Here is a 7563-nt window from a genome sequence, read left to right on the forward strand (position 1 = left end):
CAACTCAAACACAAAGCTGAATGGTACTCTTGCAGCCTTTATGTGTGACTCTCCAAATTATCCCCTCTTTCCATGCTCCTTAGTTTCTTCCAAAAGTACCACTGTTCTTTTGAAGAAAATATACTTTACTCCCTGTAATTATCCTTGCTTTAAATCTCCCCTCTCTAGCACAATATCCCCATGAGGTAAAACACAGATGAGATGCTCAAAGTCTGTAAAATACGGAATTGGAATGACAGTACAATGCAAGGGCTTTCTGCAATTCATCTCTGCAATCTTTCCAACTTTGGGGTTAATTTTGGAAAGGCAAAATGGTTTTAGATAATATCAAGACATTTAGATACAGTGGTGTTAGGATCAAGGAGATATGCAAAAAGGTGCAGTTTTGCTTTTGCACTTGGATCTGGACATTGCTGCAGTTGTTTGCTGTATCACTCAAAGTGTTGTGATTCTCAGATTCCAGACAGCAACCTAAGTCCTAGTTAGAAAATTAAAGGGACAATTATCACCTGAAATGTTGGGTAAATTATTTTTTCAGCTTCATCAAGATATCCTCTTGATAATACTTTCATCTTTCCACCCCCAATATCACTACATTACTTTTGTAATAGTTCCAGTGTAGTGAGTGTTTAAGGTTGTTATCCAACAACTAATGAAGTGTCCTAGCACTGAGAATCTCACTGACTGCAATAAAATTGTGTGGAAAACATGCTTCTCTGACATATACTTCCCAACAGTATTTTGCAACTTCCATGGTCTAATCAGAAGAACAAAGGAAGGTCATAAGTCTGAACCAAGAATCAGAAACCTGACTGAGCCAGGATGTAAGAAAGCTGCAACTTAAATCTCCAAGGATACTTCAGTGACCTGTATTGACCTTTGGAAAAGTTGCTTCTGAATCATCACACCTCAGTAGGCTGATAGCTGGAGAATCATGGTATAGATAAAGGAGGTTCTGTGCTTTGCAAACTTGCACAAGCAGCAACAGGCAATTCTGGCCTCTTTATATGTAATTAGTACAATATGTAATTTGGAAGTCTTGGAGTTAATTATACAATGTTCATACCTGAATTTATTCTAGCAGTTTGTGGGTAGCAATTTGTGCACTATGTTGTATGTCTTGAATCCATAAACAGAAAGGTTTTGGTAATAAAGCATGTCTAGGAGTATGGAAACAGACTGAAAAGGAGGCAGGGAATTCTTCCACATATCTTTTAGGGGAAGCAGCTAATGGCAGATTTTGAGATATGGAAATGCAGTGCAAAATGAAATGCCACTATCAACCTATTCTTATGTCAGTCAAAGAAAGTGTTCTTATTACATTCAATAAAGAAGTTATAGCAGAAGAGCAATGAACATGATAAAAATTTTACCTGGGACTCGTTTGAAAAGAACCTGATACTGACTGACTCAGAACTTTCCCTGTTAATTTTTAAGCCTCCTGCATAACTCAAAATACAAGCCCAAATTTAATGTCTTCATCTCAAGGGAAATAAGGATTCTCACTGAAAAGATTAATTATGTACTTTCAACAACTACATTCCTCCTAAAACATAACCTTTTCAGCTCAGGATTGGTGTGTCTGGATTGCTAAACAATACCATGGGGTAAACCTATTTCTTTAAATCACATATGAGGAAAGTAAAGAGTTCAGAGGGCTTTTAATTATTCATCGCAAAAATTTACTCTATCAGTTTCATCAGATTACAAGGACATAGCCAAACAGATGTGACCAGGCAGTTGGACAGGAGAAAAGGAGAAATTTTTAAAATACCAGCTTGTCAAATGCACCTTCTGGACTGATTTTCCATCACACAGCATGACTGTTCATGCCAGTTCATCACTCAAAAGCATCTGAGAAGGATGGTCACAGAAAAGTTTCTGGGACCAATGCTACTAAAATGGTCCAGTAAACAGTGAGAGCAAAATAGCCAGGTATTCTAAGTCTCAAAAGTGATCCTCACTAGTCAGGACAGTGCCAGGTGCTACACTGATAGTGTTAAATCTAGTGATAGAAAATCTTTAGAAAGCATTTGCTCAGGGCAGTACAAAACCAAGTCAGCTAAAAAAGCATCACATATCAGGTGCTCAGAGCAACAAATGAATATGGGAACCAGTGCCAGCTACTGTTTAGAGAATATAAAGCAGTGCAAATCACCATGAAAATTCCTATGAGACTGAAAATTTGATAAAGTTCTAAAATGGAAATAAATATAGCAGTACAAAATATAAGTTCTGTCTAATTGTTTGGGTTTTTTTTTTAATAGAAAAGTCCTACACAGAAATGAGAATACAATATAGTTCAACACCTACTGAAAACAGCCATTAGGCAGAAAAACCTGTGTGATACCTGTAGCTCTATCCACCAGAGAGGTGCAATTTAGGTAAATAATTTCCTTTAATTGAACAAATATCAAATTCCCATGTTGCCTTTTAAAATACCAGGTCTGCTGCTTTAGGATAACCCCTTATAGGAAGGACACCATCTGTGTTTTCAGAACATTAATGTTTCTTTCAAATAACTCATTTGCAGTCTAGTCTGCATTTTTAGAAGTAAACTGGGCAGAAGTAAACTGCTCTTTAAGCTCAGGCCACAAAAAAGGCAATCCATTTTGATCATTTGGAGCTGTGATGCTTCAGACTGTGCAGAAGACCAGAGTTTACTTTGGAGAACTCTGTTTCACTTCTTCCTCGTAGAGTTTTCAGAGGAATGCTAAACAGGAAATTTATGGATGAGGTTACCCAGTAAAGTAATGGAGGACTGTAACTGTTTGAACTTTATTGCTGAGGCTAAGATAGCCACATTCAGTCTGGATCTAAATTAATAGCAACCTTTAATTTAAGCACAGGGATCAAGAGTGAACTAATGACACTTTGGGTCCCCCTGCACATAAAACTGTTTGAGACTGTTAATTATGGATCCCACTCAAAACTGTGGCTTTCCACTGCTGAAACACAGACGTACAGTCTGCTCTGAAGGGAGAATTTGGAAATAAGTGATAACCCATGACATTTCTGAGGCAGGGTTTCTACTGTGAGAAAGAAACCTTTTAGACCAGGTGGTATAGTCAAAAGAAAACTTGCAGGCCCACAGATGTGTTTTTAATGCGTGGCAGAGATTTGTAGCTTTTTCTCATCTATATGAAAAAACCTCTTACTTCCTATACTAATGGTAACTGATATATCTGAGTCCAGAGAGAATTTTCAAATGTTTTAATACTCAACTTTAATCCCTCTCTGATAAGTGGGCAGTGTGTGCATCTACTTTCCTGCACATTACAGAATTGGAGGCCTGAGCAGTCAGCAACTTAAGCATTATCTTTTGTTCTGATAAACATCAGAACTTTATATGAATTGTCACCATAGCTACTTTCCCAAGCTAGGCATTTCCTCCTCACCACAGAGGTTCACAAGTCAGGTAGATAATCACGTAGCATATTGAGTGAATCATGCACATGAGCAGAAGGGTTTGAAATAAAATGCTGGTATAACACAGCTGTAATTAGGGATAACCTCCCACTCACCTCATGAAACTGTCTCTTCCCCCTGTGATTGCTGACAGAGGCTTTCCAAATACATGTTGGGGGAAGGGGAGTACACAGCATAACAGAGTGCTAAATGCAGAATTCCTGTAACTCAGGATGGTGTTAAACAAGACCTCTGACTAAATAGCTGAGTGGGCAGCCATCACACCTTTCATTCTGAAACAACCACCCTCCTCAGGTTTCTTTTCAGTCTAAGTTGCAATGGCCATGACTGGAAATGAGCGACTGCAGCTGAACTTTTTGAAGCAACTAAGTTGTAATGATTCAAAGACCTTTTGGAAAGGGTTTTCTGAAAGATATTGTTAGTCTGCATAAGCAAAAATCAGGAATCGAATCTGCAAGCTTTGCCTAAATCAAATATTCACCAACTTTTAACAGTACTCATGAAAACTATTTTCCTTCCCATCAAAATGCTCCTAAGAGTACAGCTGAGAGGGAGGTGTGAGGGGGAACAAAATCCACCTATTTTCTGTGACTCTTACTATTTTTTTGCTGAGCTTTAACTGTTGCTGTGCCTGGCCTGTTTTTATGACTGGTGTCTGCAAATGTTCACAGGGTTGAGTTTTACAGGCAAACACGCTAGCAGGAAGCAGGACATGGGGGAGAGTGGCAGATGTGGCTTTCCAGAACCAAAGGTTTCATTTGCCTCCTCTGGCCTGAGTGCCAGAGCAGCATGTGAGCACACATAGGTGGGGAGCAGCTACACAGCACAGCTCGTATTTACAGGGCTTGGAAGTTGTTCATCAGTATAAAATAGTCACCCTTCCAAATAAATTTTCTTGAAAAGATCCTGAACCTAAGCAAAATGTATCATCATAATAATTCACTGTGTCATTATTCACTCAGTTCAACTTCTGTGGGTGTGCTCCCATCAACATTTTGAAAGACAGCTCAAAATAATAGAGTCTACCTATGCACACAGTGTGAGCCTATGATTCATGAAACACAGTTTTGAATTCAGAAACAAGCGTGGTTTTAAAGACTGCTTTCTAGCCTTATTCTGAAGCATATTAGCATAAAATACCCCTAACTACCTACCCAACGAAGAGTTTTTTGACACTAGATTTGATAGACATTAAAAATCAGCTTTACTGCTGGCTACTGCCCAAGGCAGCAGCAGGACTCTACAACCAGTACAGTTCCTCTCTAGATCAAAATTTCAGCTTCATGTATGCACACGCCGTGGATCTCTTAAGTATGAAGGTCTGGCTGGTTTAAGTCCAGAAAAGATACAGTTACAGATCCCTGATAGTTATGGTTTCCAAGGAATTTCACAGAATCATGGCATAAGCTGAGTTGAAAGGGGCCCCCAAAGATCACAGAGTTTGACTCCTGGCTGTGCACTGCACCATGCCCAAGAGTCACACCATGTGCTTTGTCCAAATGCTTGAACTCTGCCAGACTGGGTGCTGTGACCACTTCCCTGGGAAGCCTGTTCCAATGCCAGACCACCCTCTGGGGAAGAGTCCTTTTCCTGATACCCAGCCTAAACCTTCCCTGACACAGCTTCAGGCCATTGCTGGGGTCCTGTCACTGTCACCACAGAGCAGAGATCAGTGCCTGCCCCTCCTCTTCCCCTCACAGGGAAGCTGTGACTGCAATGGGGTCTGTCCTCAGCCTCCTCCTCTCCCAGCTGAACAGACTTCAGCCACTCCTCATATGGCTTACCCGCTCTCTAATAGTTTCATATTTTTCTTACACTGTGTTACCCAAAACTGCCCCCAGCACTCGAGGTTGTCCCAGTGCAGAGCACATTGGGACAAATCCCTCCCTTGCCTGGTGCTCCCAGGACAGGGCTGTCCCTGCTGGCTGCCAGGGCACTGCTGGCTCATGTTCGACTTGCCGTGGACCAGGACCCCCAGGTCCCTTTCCATGGCACTGCTTTCCAGCATCACATTCCCCATTCTGCACATCCAGGGTTGTCCCATCCCAGGTGCAGAATCCAACACTTTCACTTTTGAACTTCATATGATTGGTGATTGCCCAGTCCTCTAATTTGTTGGTGTCTCTGCAGGGCCTCTCTGCTTCTGGGGGAGTCAGCAGCTCCTCATCCTTTGGTTTCTATTACCAGCTATCACTAAGGACCACACACTATCAGAGAACTCACTGATGCTAAGAGTGAGTTTAGCCCATAACAAATGTTATAGACTACTTTGGGTTCGGAAAGTATTTCATCAGACCAGCCAGTTAATAATTTGCCATGTTGCCTTTGGGGTTGAATTGAAAGAGCCAAAAGCAAGACCCAGTAAGGTTACAATGTTTCAAGGCTAGAAACAGTAGAAATGTTGTAGGAAAGCTTCACCTGAAAGGATTCCTTCTCAATTTTCAAAGCACAAGAACATGCCAATAAACTTGCCAAACCAAAAGCAATCCACACATTTCTTTGGGTAAATACCTTTAATCGCCACTCTGGTAGATCTTGTTGACCTGGGTCAAATACAAAGAGACGAAATCCAGATGGCAGATGGTTTACAACAATTCACATTGAATCAGAGGAAGTCTGATACATCATTAAAAATCCCAAAGCCAGCATTTATCTCCAAGACACAACATAGACAGTCCCCACAACCTACAAAAAGAACATGCTCTCTCTCCCCCTTCCTTCCAAGTTATTTGATTCCCAAGGAGCTCACTGGATAGCACATAACAGATAGTACAAAAAGGGCATTATGAAAATATTTGATGAGAGGAAATAGGATGATATCTCTATGCAATTTAAGGATCTTAGACATATAGCATTACAAGCAAGAAGCATGGATGGCAGGCAGAACTCTACACATCCTTTTAGAGAATATTAAAATCCAGCTTCTTCCCTGATAGCCATCAATGATCAAAAGGCATAAACAATCAGGCTTTCTATGCTAATGATTGCACTGAAATACTTTCTTAAGCAGTTTAACCAATTAGAAGGAGCACCAGCCATTAAAAGGATTCTTAATGATGGATTAGTTATTCAGAACCCTTTAAAAGAACTATGTAGTCTTTTTCTCATGTGTCTCTCATTTTTTCTTGATTTTGGCTGTTTTCTATTTTTTAAATTTTTTTTTAAAACTCACAAGCCTTCACAAGCTCTTAGAAAGTATGAAGCTATCAGCCTCCCTGCCTTTATTTTCATCATCTTAATTTGTGAATCATTGAAAATTAATATATTGTGGCTTACACATGGAAAAGACTTGAAAATTTAAGTAATCCAAGTCTCTCCTACGTGGGCTCTAAAGCAAAGCATTTCTAATTGCTATGAACCAGCTAGGACAGAGAAAAACCTCTTAAAATGAAATCACATTTCTTTAATTAGATTTCATGTAGAAGGAATATCAGGGTTAAAGTCTGTTTGAAATAACACAAAAATCTTTCAATAAAAAGTTACTGTGTGTTATTCAGATGGGCGTGGAGAAACAGTAGTAATTTATTGCTCAGGAACACATTGCCTGTAACATATTTCATAGAAAAAGTATTCTTAGCTAAACAGGTCCTCCAGTACTGATTAGATTAATAGCTGGCAAAATTTGGCCATTATACATTATGTTAACAGAAAGTCACACTCGGCTGTTAACCCTGTTTAGGCTGTACATTGAGCCATCAGTCCTACAGTACAGAACAACATATTGAATAACACCACGGTCAAGTCAGAATTAGCAGGAGCATCACATATGTTATTGTTAGCAGAAGCAATACAGTCTGTTTAGAGGGTGTGCAATTCCTCTGCCAGCTTGTTTAGCTCTAGAGTTAAGCAAAACCCCTTTAACTTCATCTTTGTTTCTCATTTATATGGTGTGATTGTCTTTCTTTATGAAAAAAAAAAAAAACCCAACCACCAGGAAAACAAAAAAACCTAATGCAGAAACACATAACATATTTGGCCAGAGTTTTTTTTCTGGAGGGCTTCCTGGCAGCTTTGTGCTGTGTCCAGATTCACATGCCATCATGGACTGGCCTCCTCTGTGGCTCCACAGGTAGCTCTGCCTCGCAGCTGCACCTGCGGCCGACTGCCTGAGCTCACCACCTCTGCTAAGCCCAG

The sequence above is a fragment of the Sturnus vulgaris genome, chromosome 3, assembly GCF_052056855.1.
Source record: "Sturnus vulgaris isolate bStuVul1 chromosome 3, bStuVul1.hap1, whole genome shotgun sequence".
NCBI lineage: Eukaryota > Metazoa > Chordata > Aves > Passeriformes > Sturnidae > Sturnus > Sturnus vulgaris.